The 13,026-nt window shown below is 40.0% G+C and overlaps 1 long non-coding RNA gene across 12 annotated transcripts in view; it reads right to left on the bottom strand.

The window, feature by feature from the left end:
* LOC138921495 (uncharacterized) overlaps positions 1 to 12,067 on the bottom strand; it is a 40,840-nt gene extending 28,773 nt beyond the window's left edge. For 8 of the 12 annotated variants that reach the window (XR_011434120.1, XR_011434124.1, XR_011434119.1 and 5 more), the window contains exons 1-3: positions 9,833 to 11,831; positions 7,435 to 7,924; positions 5,909 to 6,005 (exon numbers count right to left, since the gene is read on the bottom strand). This is a non-coding gene — a long non-coding RNA (uncharacterized lncRNA). The other 4 variants (XR_011434128.1, XR_011434122.1, XR_011434127.1 and 1 more) reach the window with 4 other exon arrangements.
* Between the last annotated feature and the right edge of the window lie 959 nt (positions 12,068 to 13,026).

The raw sequence follows: 13,026 nt of genomic DNA, 5'->3' as shown, positions 1-13,026 counted from the left end.
CGATAATGTATAACTGAAATTGCACAAGATTGTAACCTATCATTAACTGAATAAAAATTAAAAAAAAAGAATAGAGAAGAGATGCAAGTCTATTAGAAATAATAAAAAATTACGGCAAAGTTGCAGGGTACAATACAAACTTACAAAGATCAGTTGCATTTCTATACTCTAATAATGAACTAACAGAGAATTGAAGAATACAATCCCATTTACAATTGCAACAAAAAGAATAAAATATCTAGGAATAAATTTAATCAAGGAGGTAAAAGACCTATACAATGAAAACTATAAGACATTACTGGAAGAAATTGATGATGACATAAAGAAATGGAAACATATTCCATGAACTTGGATTGGAAGGATAAACATAGCTAAAATGGCCATACTACCTAAAGCAATCCACAGATTCAATGCAATCCCAATCAAAATCCCAATGAAAATCTTCACAGAAATAGAACAAAGAATCTTAAAAATTGTATGGGGCAACAAAAGACCCAGAATAGCCAAAGCAGTCCTGAGAAACAGGAAGAAAACTGATGGCATCGCAATCCCTGATTTCAAAACATATTACAAAGCTATAGTAATCATAACAGCATGGTACCAGAACAAAAACAGGCACACAGGTAAATGGAACAGAACTGAAAGCCCTGAAAAAAACCACACATATATGGACAGCTAATCCTCAATAAAGGAAGCAAGAGGGGCTGGCCTGCTAGCACCGTGGTTAACTTTGCTCATTCCTCTTTGGTGGCCCAGGGTTGGCCAGTTTGGATCCTGGGTGTGCACATGGCACCGCTTGGCATGCCATGCTGTGGTAGGCATCCCACATATAAAGTAGAGGAGGATAGGCACAGATGTTAGCTCAGGGCCATTCTTCCTCAGCAAAAAGAGGAGAATTGACAGCAGACTTTAGCTCAGGGCTAATTTTCCTCAAAAACAAATAAATAAATAAAAAATAAAGGAACCAAGAACATAGAATGGAGTAAGGAAAGCCTCTTCAATAAGTGGTGCTGAGAAAACTAAGGAACCACATCTAAAATAATGAAAGTAGACCATTATCATTCTCCATAGACAAAAATAGACCCAAAATGGATCTAAGACTTGAATGTACGACCAGAAATTATAAAACTTCTGGAAGAAAATATAGGCAGTACACTCTTTGCCATCAGCCTTAAAAGGATCTTTACAAACATAGTGTCCACTCAGACAAGGGAAACAAAAGAAACAATAAACAAGTGGCCACGACTTCATCAGACTAAAGAGCTTCTGGAAGGCAAAAGAAACCAAGATCAAAATGAAAAAACAACCCAGGAACTGAGAGAAAATATTCGCAAATCATATATATGTTAAGGGATTAATCTCCATAATATATAAAGAGCTCACACAACTGAACTATGAAAGAATAAATGACCCAATCAATAAGTGGGCAGAGGATATGAACAGGCATTTTTCCAAGGAAGATATACAGATGGTCAATAGGCAGATGACAAGGTGCTAAACATCACCAATCATCAGGGAGATACAAATCAAAGTTACAGTTAGATATCATCTTACGCCTGTTAGAACAGTTACAATCACCAAGACAAAAAAATAACAAATGTTGGAGTGGTTGTGGAGAAAAGGGAACCCTCATCTACCGCAGGTTGGAAGGCAAACTGGTGCAGCCACTTTGGAAAACAGAATGGAGATTTCTCAAAAAATTAAAAATGTAATTACCATATGACCAAGCTATCCCGCTACTGGGTATTTATCCAAAGATCTTGAAATCAACAATACAAAGAGACGTATGCACCCCTATGTTCACTGCAGCATTATTCACAATAGCCAAGATGTGGAAGCAACCCCAGTGCCCAATGACTGATGATTGGATAAAGATGACGTGGTATATATATACTATGGAATACTACTCCACCATAAAAAGGACATAATTGTCTCATTCACAACCACATGGATGGAACTTGAGGGCATCATGTTGAGAGAAATAAGCCACACAGAGAGAGAAAAGACCATATGATTTTACTCATATGTAGAATATAAACAAACTTATGAACAAAGAGAACAATTTAGTGGTTACTGTGGCGGCAGGAGAGTCGGTACAAGGGGTGCAGTGGCACATTGATATGGTGTTTGATAAATATTGATGTACAACTGAAATTTCACAATATTATAAACTATTTAGACCACAATAATTTTTTTTAAATTGGTTTTTTGTAAAGTTCAAAAAAAGTGAGACAACATGAGTGACATCAGCATCATGGTGGAATTTTCCCCCTTGTCTCTCCCCTCTCAGTTACAGCCAAATGGACATGCACTGACCAAGAGAGGATTTCCTATACAGCACTAGAGGATGCCTAAGAGATCCATGCATCTATACATCTGAAGGTGGGTGGACTCAACCCCCAGTAAGCAGTGCTAGGGGAGAAGCCCCCACCACCCTCCCTGAGCAGCAGCAATCCAGGTTGTGGATCCTCACACAGTGGCTTGCACAAGTGGTGAGGACAGCCCAGCTCACATGACTGCCAGTGGAGCATGGATGGTGGCACCCTGGCCTGTGTGACTGCTGGCACAGTGGAGGTGGCCTGGCCCACACAACTGTGAGCAAATGGAGTTGGGGCATAACAAATAGCCCCTTTGCCCCAACACTGGCATGTGGAATGTGTGACCAGAGCCTTCAGGAAACACAGCAGAACTGATGACCCAGCCCCCACTGGTGGCACCCCCCCCCCAACACCAGCTCAGCAGCAGCAGGAGATACATATAGTTCTCCAGGTCCCTGGCAGGGAAAGTGACACCTGTGAACCCAGCACCCCTGGCAGCAGTGCAACCAGCACCTTCAGACAACCCAGGACAAGCATCACCGGTCATGATGGGGCAGCAGCACCCATGCCTATGGGAGCCAACAGAAAGCCAGTGGGGTCTCAGATAGACCAGCCTCACTATACCTGGAAGACCTAGAAAAAGAACAAACAAAGCCCAACGTCAGGAGAAGGAAGGAAATAATGAAATCAGAGCAGAAATAAATGAAACAGGAAGTAGAAAAACAATAGAAAGGATCAATGAAACTAAGAAGCGGTTCTCTGAGGAGATAAACAAAATTGACAATATCTCAGCCAGATTCAGAAAAAAAGAGAGAAGACTCGAATAAATACAATCAGAAATTAAAGAGGAGTAACTACAGTGGACACTGCAGAAACACATTGGATTACAGAAGATACTATGAAACACTATATGTCAACAAACTGAATAGCCTAGAAGAAATGGATAAATTCTTAGAACCATATGACCCCTCAAAACGGAATCATGAAGAAATAGAGAATCTGAATACACCAATCACAAGCAGAGATTGAAACTGTTATCAAAAGCCTCCCAAAGAAAAAGTCCAGGACCATACAGCTTCTCTGGTGAATTCTACCAAACATTCAAAGAAGATGTAATTCCTATGCTTCTCAAACTATTCTGAAAAATTGGGAGGACAGGACACTTCTGAATTCATTTTCTGAGGCAAACATTATCCTGATATGAAAACCAGACAAGGACAACACAAAAAAGCAAAATTACAGGCCAATATCAGTGATGAACATAGACGCAAAAGTACTCAACAAAATATTAGGAAATTGAATACAACAATACATTAAAAGGATCATACACCACGATCAGGTGGGATTTACTCTAGGGGTGCAGAAATGGTTCAACATTAGCAAATCCATCAATGTGATGTATCACATTAACAAAATGAAGACTGAAAATCACATGATCATCTCAATAGATGGAGAGAAAACATCTGACAATTTCCAACATCCATTTTTGATAAAAACTCTCAATAAAATGGGTATAGAAGGAAAGTACCTCACCATTACAAAGGCCATATATCACCAACCCACCACCAACATCATACGCAATAGTCCAAAAGTGAAAGCCATTCCTCTGAGAACAGGAACAAGACAAGGGTGCCCACTCTTGCCACTCTTCTTCAACATAGTACTGGAAATTTTAGCCAAAGCAGTAAGGCAAGAAAAAGAAATAATAGGTATCCAAAAAGGAAAGGAAGAATTAAAACTATCACTATTTGCGGTTGACATGATTCTATATACAGAAAACTGTAAAGAATCCAACAAAAAACTATTAGAAATAATCAACAAATACAGTAAAGCTGCAGGGTACAAAATCAACATTCAAAAATTATTTGCATTTCACTCCACTACAGTGGCCTGTGGTTTGCCAGTTTGGAACTATACACCGCTCATCAGGCCATGCCATGGTGGCATCCCAAAGAGAAGAACTAGAATGATTTACAACTAGGATATAAACTATGTACTGGGGCTTTGGGGAGAAAATAAAAGAGTAAGATAGGCAAAAGATGTTATCTCAAGGCCAGTCTTACTCACACACACAAAATCAGTTGCATTCCTATACACTAATAATGGACCAGCAGAAAGAGAAGTCAAGACTATAATCCTATTTACAATTGCAACAAAAAAGAATAAAATACCTGGAATAAATTTAACCAAGGAGGTGAATGCCATATACACCAATAACTATGACATTAATGAAAGAAATCAAAGAAGACAAAGAAATGGAAAGATCTTCCATGTTCATGTATTGGAAGAATAAACACAGTTAAAATGTCCATATTACCTAAATCAATCTACAGATTGATCTACAGCTCAATCTACAAACTTAATGCAAACCTGAATGGAATACCAATGATATTCTTCATGAAAAGATAAAAAAGAATCTTAAAATTTATATGTAAAAACAAATAAGACTGAATAGCCAAAGCAATCCTGAGGGGGGAAAAATACACTTGGATGTATCATGCTCCCTGAACTCAAAATATAGTACAAAGCTGTAGTAATCAAAACAGCATGGTACTGGCATAAAAAACCCAGATATACAGATCCTTGGAACAGAACTGAAAGCCTAGAAGTAAAACCACACATCAAGGGACAGCAAATCTTCAACAAAGAAGCCAAGAACACACAATGAAGAAAGGACAGTCTCTTCAATTAACAGTGTTGAGAAAATTGGAGAGCCACATGCAAAAGAATGAACGTAGACCACTGTCTCACATGATACACAAAAATTAACTCTAAATGGATTAAAGACTTGGATGTAAGACCTGAAACCATAAAACTCTTAGAAGAACATATAGGCAGTACAGATTTGGTGTAGGTCTTAGTAGTATCTTTCTGAATACCATGTCTCCACAGGAAAGGGAATCAAAAGACAAAATAAAGAAATGGGACTACATCAGACTAAAGAGCTTCCGCAAGGCAAAGGAAACCATCATCAAAATGAAAAGACAGCCTACCAATGGGAAGAAAATATTTGCAAATCATACATCTCACAAGGCGTTACTTTCCAAAATATATAAAGAACTCATACAACTCAATAACAAAAAAAAGAATAATCCAATCAAAAAAATGGACAGAGGATATGAACAGACATTTTTCAAAGAATATATCCAGAAGGCCCACAGGCACATAAAAAGATGTTTGACATCACTAATCATCAGGGAAATGCAAATCAAAATGACAATGAGGTATCACCTCACACCAGTCAAATGGCTATAATTACCAAGACAAAAAATAGCACATGTTGGAGAGGATGTGGAGTAAAGGGAATGCTCATAAACTGGTGGTGGGAATGCAAACCAGTGCAGCCACTGTGGAAAACAGTATGGAAATTTCTCAAAAACTTAAAAACAGAAATACTGTATGATCCAGCCATCCCACTACTGGGTATTCATCAAAAGAACATGAAATCAATAATTCAAAAAGATATATGCACCCGTATGCTCACCACAGCATTATTCACAATAGGCAAGATGTGGAAGCAACCTAGGTGCCCATCAAGGGACAAATGGATAAGAAAGTGTTGTATATATATACAATGGAATAGTACTCACCCATAAAAACAGACAAACTCATCCCATGTGAGACAAGATGGATGGATCTTGAGCAAAACAAGTCAGACGGAGAAAGAAATACTGTATGATTTCACTCCTATGTGGAATATAAGCAAACACATAGATGAGAATAGATTAGTGGTTACCAGAGGAAAAAGGGATGAGGGAGGATGAAATGGTAAAGCCACATATGTATGGTGACGGATAAAAACTGAATTATTGGTGATGAACACAATGCAGTCTAAAGAGAAACTGAAGTCTAATGATAGACACCTGAAATGTATACAAGGTTGAAAGCCAATAGGACCCAATAAAATAACTGTATATACAGGTACATATATATATATATATATATATATATATGTAAATATAGACAGTGACCACTAAAAATAGGCACACATAGAAAAAGCAAGTTAAAATGGAATTTAAAATAAATATTATTAACCCCAAAGAAGCAAAAAAGAGAAAGGGGAACAAAAGCCAAATGGAAAAAAAGAAAACATATAGTAAAATGGATGACCTAAATCTAACTGTCAATAATTACATTAAATGTAAAAGCATAAAATTCTCCAATTGAAACTTAGAGTTTGTCATAACAGATAGAAAAACAGCACTAAAAAAAAGCAAAAGAATATCTTAAATACTCAGAGTCTTTGTTAAATTCTATCATATGTAGTTTCGTTATTTTGACAAATATTTTGAATTGCTGCATAGCACTCTAATTTATGGTTATAATAGAATTAATCATGTTTAGATATTACGATGCTATACATTAAGTTGGACAACTTATCTAAGGTCTTTTCAGTTCTTGCTCTTTGTTAATTTAAGACTTATGATTTTATTCTCTTTTATGGCCACTAGCAATCCCTGACTGAGTACTTCTGTGGTTCATGAGTTAGAGGATACTAATGTAGCATGATCCAGAGTTGTGTCAAATTCATTCAAATTCATTGCATCCTAGTTAGCAATAAAATAGTCATACTTATCATTCAGGAATCCCTTACAAAGGACCATGATCCATATAATTTCAAGTCCTAAATCATATTGCTATTCAATTCCAAAAACCTCACAGAGCATTGGATCTCAGCCTCCAGAGACCGTTCATTGCTGGGCTTTATCACATGTATCTAGAAAACTCACGTCTGTGAGAATGTCAGAGTCTTTCCCTGCTTGGCCAAATGGGATCTCCATCTCTCCTCCAGCTACAGTTCTGACACGGGAAGCTCAAATAATTTCTTGACAGGACTTAATTTCTTCATTCCTCCATTATAGCTCTTAATATTACTAAGTTGAGCACATAGGAGAGAATAATCTGGTCAGTGAATACATAAACACTGGCTGGAAAAGACTGGGCCACATAAGGAGGACTAGGTTATTTGGAACCATTGTTCAGTTCACTGGAATGGGAGGAACTGGGAAGCACATAATCAAATGGGGTTCTTAGAACAATTAATGAAAACGTTTACGTCTCACTATTTCAACGAGAAGGAAACACTAACTTACACATACCATGGTTTTGCACCTACCAAAACTGATCAGTCCTCCTTGGGATTCCTCTACTGGGAAAGAACAAAGAGAATCCAGAGCTGGGAAAGGAAAAAGAGACCATGAGAGCAAGCATAATTTAGGGTTACCATGAAAGGAAGTAACATTTGGCTCCTCCATTCCATTTTGCATAATACCACTAACTGTACAAACACAATATGAAAAGATTAGAAGGATTGTAGATAACCCCAAACTCTTCCCCTAACCCCCAGGAAACCCAAACACTTCAGCAGACAGTTTTCTGGCCTGTCCTCCACTTTGGGGAAGCTGCTCTGCACCTGAGACTAGGCTGCTCAGCCCTGCCCTGAACAGGTCCTCGTCCCTCCATTCACACCTTCCAGGACTGAAAAGGAGCCACGCCATCCAACCACACCTTACCTCATGGCCTTGGGGTCCCGTGAGGTTGAAGAGGTTAGAAAAGACATAGAACTGGTCAGGAAGTATTCAGTATTCCAATTCCAGAAAAACTGACTGCGATTAAAGACATTACGACATATTCATGTAATAAACGTGAAGTCAGGAAAAATATCGTGAACATGGAAAACATTCCAGAAATACTGTCAGTAGAAAAATCAGGTTATAAAACTAGGTACAATATGATACCATTTGAAGAACATATGTGTATCTCAATATCAAATGACTGAAAAATCATCAGACTTCAATAGACAGAAAACAAGCTAGAAAGTTGTACATTCAAATATTAACAGTGCTTATCTTTTGTTCCTGATGGGGGTTTTGTTTAAGTATGTATTAACTTGCTGATTCAATGGCCATTTCTTAAAATATCTATGCATGTGAAAATTTGTTGTGTGTTAAGTGGAAGCTGTTTTCTAAAATGTGGAAAGTTCATTCTTTTTAGTAGGTCTTGGAGAAATGTACTAAATTTGGGTTGTTTTACTAAATGTTTTTTGTTTCTTTCAGTTACCAGTGACACAATCTCCTCTCAGGTTTCTAGGCATGCTCATTGTTGGATGACTGTCTAGACAGATGGTCAAGTCCCTGAGTATAGCTAATATGTACTGTTGCTGGTCTCGGGGTTACATCCTTCTGCAAGTTTTCTGTACGGAACCCTTTCCCACCCTGTGAGTCACGTCCTCCAGAAAGCTGCTCAATTATCTTATCCCATCAGTCTCACTCAGCAACCACCATCATCAGAATAAAAAATGTAATGTAGGAGTTACCGTGTGACCCAGCACTTCTGCCCTTAGCTATATACCCAAGAGAATGGAAGTATGCATTCACACAAAAACTGGTACACAAATGTTCACATTTCTAACAGCCAAAAAGTGGGAGCAACCCAAATGTCCACAGATGGGTGAGGAAAATGTCGTTTATGGATATAAGGGAATATTACACGGACATAAAACTGAAGGCTATTTTGATACCGACTCCTCGTGGATGACCTTGAGGACACTGTGCTAAGTAAAATGAGCTAGTCATGAAAGCATAAATTTTGCACGATTGCTCTACTATGAGGGTCCTAGAGAAGTCAAATTCATAGAGACAGAAAGGAGAACGGTGGTTGCCAGGACTGGGCGGAGAGGGGAATGGGGAGTTAGTGTTTAATGGGACAGAGTTTCAGTCGAAGATGAAAAAGTCCTGGAAGTGGACAGTGCTGATGGTCACACAACAATGTGAATGCACTTACTGTCACAGAACTGTACACTGAAAAGTGGTTAAAATGGCAAATGCAATGCCATGTATACTTTCCAAAGTAAAGTAAAAGAATAATGTGCTTATCTACCACATGGACGAACTTTGAAAAACTCTTGCTAGGTGAAAGGAGCTAGACATAAAAGGACACACACTGCATGATTCCATGTAGACTGAATTTCAAGACTCAGCAAATCCATGGAGACAGACGACGTGTTAGTGGTCTCCAGAGTATGGGAGGACGAGGGATAGGAAGTGACAGCTAACAAGGCCAGGGTTTCTTACTAAGGTGATAAAATGTTTTGGAATTAGATAGTGGTACTGATTTTTACAACCTTGTGAATATAGTAAAACGTTTTCTTTTGAGTACATTTTTACAAGGTGAATTTTGGGGCTGGCCCAGTAGCATAGTGGTCAAGTTCAGCACACTTTGCTTTGTTGGCCCAGGTTCACACGTTTGGATCCCAGGCATGGACCTACGCCACTCAACAAGTCATGCTGTGGTGGCACCCCACATACACAATAGAGGAAGATGTGCACAGATGTTTGCTCAGGGCCACTCTTCCTCAAGCAAAAAGAGGAAGACTGGCAACAGGTGTTAGCTCAGGGCCAATCTTCCTCACCAAAAAAACAAAAAACAAAACAAAAAAAAACAGTGAATTTTATGATCATGAATCTATCTCAACTTAAAAAGTAATGTAAAAATTTGCAACATAAATTCCTTACCATCACGGTGCTCTCATAGGTCATCAGAGTTTAATCACAACCCGACAGTGGTGACTGCAGTCAGAATGACATCACTGCCGTATAAAACACCAAGTCACATTATCTGAATCTCCCTAGTGGCCTTCGATGCATCTATTCCTATTCAGGGTTTACTTTACTTACCAGAAGGAATGTAAAAGTGTCAACTATGTCATTTGAGTCTTTTTATCACCCCGAATACTAAGATGGCATGCTCTGGCATATCATAAGCACTTACTAAAAATCTGATTATTCTACCCCAAATTCTAGTTCTAGACATTTCTTAAGAAAATACTGAGATAAAGAAATGCATGTACAAGTATGTTCAATACTTAGTTTATGACAGCCAAAACTAGAAACACAAAAATCTAACGGAACAGGTTAATTAACTTGGTTCTGCTATATGATGGCAGGTACAGCATTATTAATCAGGATGATACTGGTCCAAGTGTAAAATACGCACTCATAACTGGGGATCCAGTTGAAACTTAAGACATAGATTCTGTTCTCAGATTTTCTAAACGTAACTGCTCTTAGAGTTCATGACATTTTAATGCCTTGGGTTGTTCATCAGTAAAACTAAGAGTGTGAAGATCACTTACTAAGCATGAATATCTTGGAGAAATATAATCTACATAAAAACTTAATAACATGTTGTAATCCTATATAAATATGTTAGATATTTTTACTGAAGAACATTGCATGCCCTCTAATTGGGTATTATAAAAGAAACAATTATTCTTAGATTAAAATTGTGCTTATCAGCCCTGCTCTGATAATGCTCACAAAACAAAGGGAAAAAAGTCAGGACTTTTGCTTGAGAATGCATTTTTAATTCATAAATCAAGAGTTTCTAGAAAAGAGGAGGAGGAAATTTCCCTCCCACCGAAATGCAGCAGAATCAAAGAGACATTTGTGAATCACAACCTGCCCAAAGAAGCTGATGTGATCAAGCATCTCATAAGTGAGAACATCAGTAAGACTCTCAGTGCCCTGAAGCAGCAAAGAAAGACGTGGGGAAATAAAATGATTCCTTAGTTTCTTCTATTTCAATCAGTATTTGGAAATGTTTTTGGGAAGACAACTAAAATCAGATATTATTGCAAAGTTTTGTTAAGTTTTTCTTATATCAATAATTTAAAATCAATGATGTTATGGAAAAAAAAACTATCCTCAATGTTGACTTTTTTGTGTAAAACAATTATTTTCCCTTTTCATGGTTCTTCTTTTGGGGATGGCAGGACTGAGGAGGAAGTCAGGAGGCACCAGGCTTTTCTTGGGGCACAGAATGACTTCCTTACACGACACTCTCCAGGTCCACACCCGCCCTGCTCATACACATAAACGGATGGAAAAGAGGACAGAGCCTGGAGTACGGGAATAGGTTTACAGCACGTTCCTGGGGTCGGAGCTCTGGGAACCCCCAGGCTCTGAGACAGTAGCTGCCCCTCAGAGCTCCCAAGTAGAAAACTCCCCAGGCTTTCCCAAACTGACCTCGGTGCCCCCTGGCTGGAAATCTCCCTTTAGGGCTCAATGTCCTACTTCCCTCTTGCAGCCAAGCAGCTGTGAGGAGAGAAGAGGAAGAAGCGCCAGGGAGCCCAGAGCCACCAGACAGTGAAGCCACAGAGCCACAGCCATCACACCTGCACAGGTGAAGGACATGCACCAAATCCCCGTCACCCCAGCACAGCCACGCACCTGTCACAGCCTCGCAGCCACACCCACGGCACGGAGGCGCATCCCACCGCTCACTCGCGTCTCTCACACACACACCCCGCCACACGCTGCCCGTCTGTCCCCACAGACACACACCGTCCTCTGCCTTTCAGGCCCGAGAGTCCCGTGAGGACTGGCGTCCCTACTACGGGCCTCCAGGCTGTGAGCGCTTCCGCCGCCAGCCCTCCTGGTTCACGTCGGGCTCGAATTGACTCGCTTCACAGGATTCCCGCATCCTGTGCTAACACATCCACAAATGAGCTCCACTCACCCTGCAAAGAGGGAGAACCGCGCGAACACGGAATGGAAGCCGAAGATCTGGAGTGACCGCTACCCTCTGGGAAGTGTCGCTCCAACCTGAACATCTCTGGGCGCCGCGGCTCGTCCGAAAGGCCGCCGAAGCGCGGAAGTCCCGTTGGAACGGCAGCTCGAGAACCGCCCGGAGCCCGGCCCGAGCGCAGGTCTCTCCACCAGGAGCGCGACGCGAGGGCGCGTGCGCGGGCACGGAGCCTGCGCGGAGGCCGCTGGTGCGCGTGCTCGGTCCAGAGGCGGCGCTGCGCCCAGGAGGCCGAGCAGGGCTGTGCGCGCAGAGCCGCGCGGGAGGGTCGGCGGGGCGGCCCCGGGGCGAGAGCGCACGGCGGGTGTGAGCTCTGAGGGCGGGGCCCCGGGCGAGTCCCCTCAGGCGGCTGCAGCCTGGGGACAGCATGTGGGGCAAGCAACTCTCGATCCCGCCGGGGATGGGCTGGTTTATTCAGTGTCTGTTAGCTGCGTTTAAACAGTGTGTAGGAGTGAAGTAATACACATTTACTTAATTCTCTAGGCTAAGCTATAATAGTCAAAATGGAATGAATAATTAAATGTAAAAGCGATCTGGAGATACACCTGCATATGTTTTTGTAATATTAAGTTAGGGACAGATTTTCCAACCATAACTGAAGAGAGAAATGCTAAATAAATACTGAGATTTGACTTGATAATTATGTGTAAACATCCGAATCATCTAAATGACAATCAATTATTGAAATAAAAATTGATGCAAGACAAAAATTCAATAACTTAACACATGTAATGAACAGACAGATAATCTCAAGGCACTGTGTTTTTGTCGCTCAAAATAATGGTCACTAGTCTAAGAGGAGAGTAGCAATAACTATAGAAATATAAATTATATATGCAAATTATCAGCATTACATGATGATAGTTGAAAATACAAATTACCATTAGTAATAAATATTATCATCAAATACATCAGAATCAGAATTACTTGACCTTTTAGGAATTGATCCTGCTCTCCATAATGAGTAACTAAGAAAATATGGGTCATTTTATTCCCTTAACTCTGTTTATGCTCCTGAATCTCCTGATGCATTTTATTGCTCCATCTTTTTCATAATTATTTTTTGTAGCTTCTTTCTCTTCAGCTGAGACGTCTCCTACGTTCTCTTTACACTATTCCATAA

The sequence above is a fragment of the Equus caballus genome, chromosome 30 (genome assembly GCF_041296265.1).
Source record: "Equus caballus isolate H_3958 breed thoroughbred chromosome 30, TB-T2T, whole genome shotgun sequence".
In the NCBI taxonomy this organism is placed as follows: domain Eukaryota; kingdom Metazoa; phylum Chordata; class Mammalia; order Perissodactyla; family Equidae; genus Equus; species Equus caballus.
Note: the sequence above shows the minus strand (reverse complement) of the source record. Positions and strands in the feature narration are given on the sequence as shown.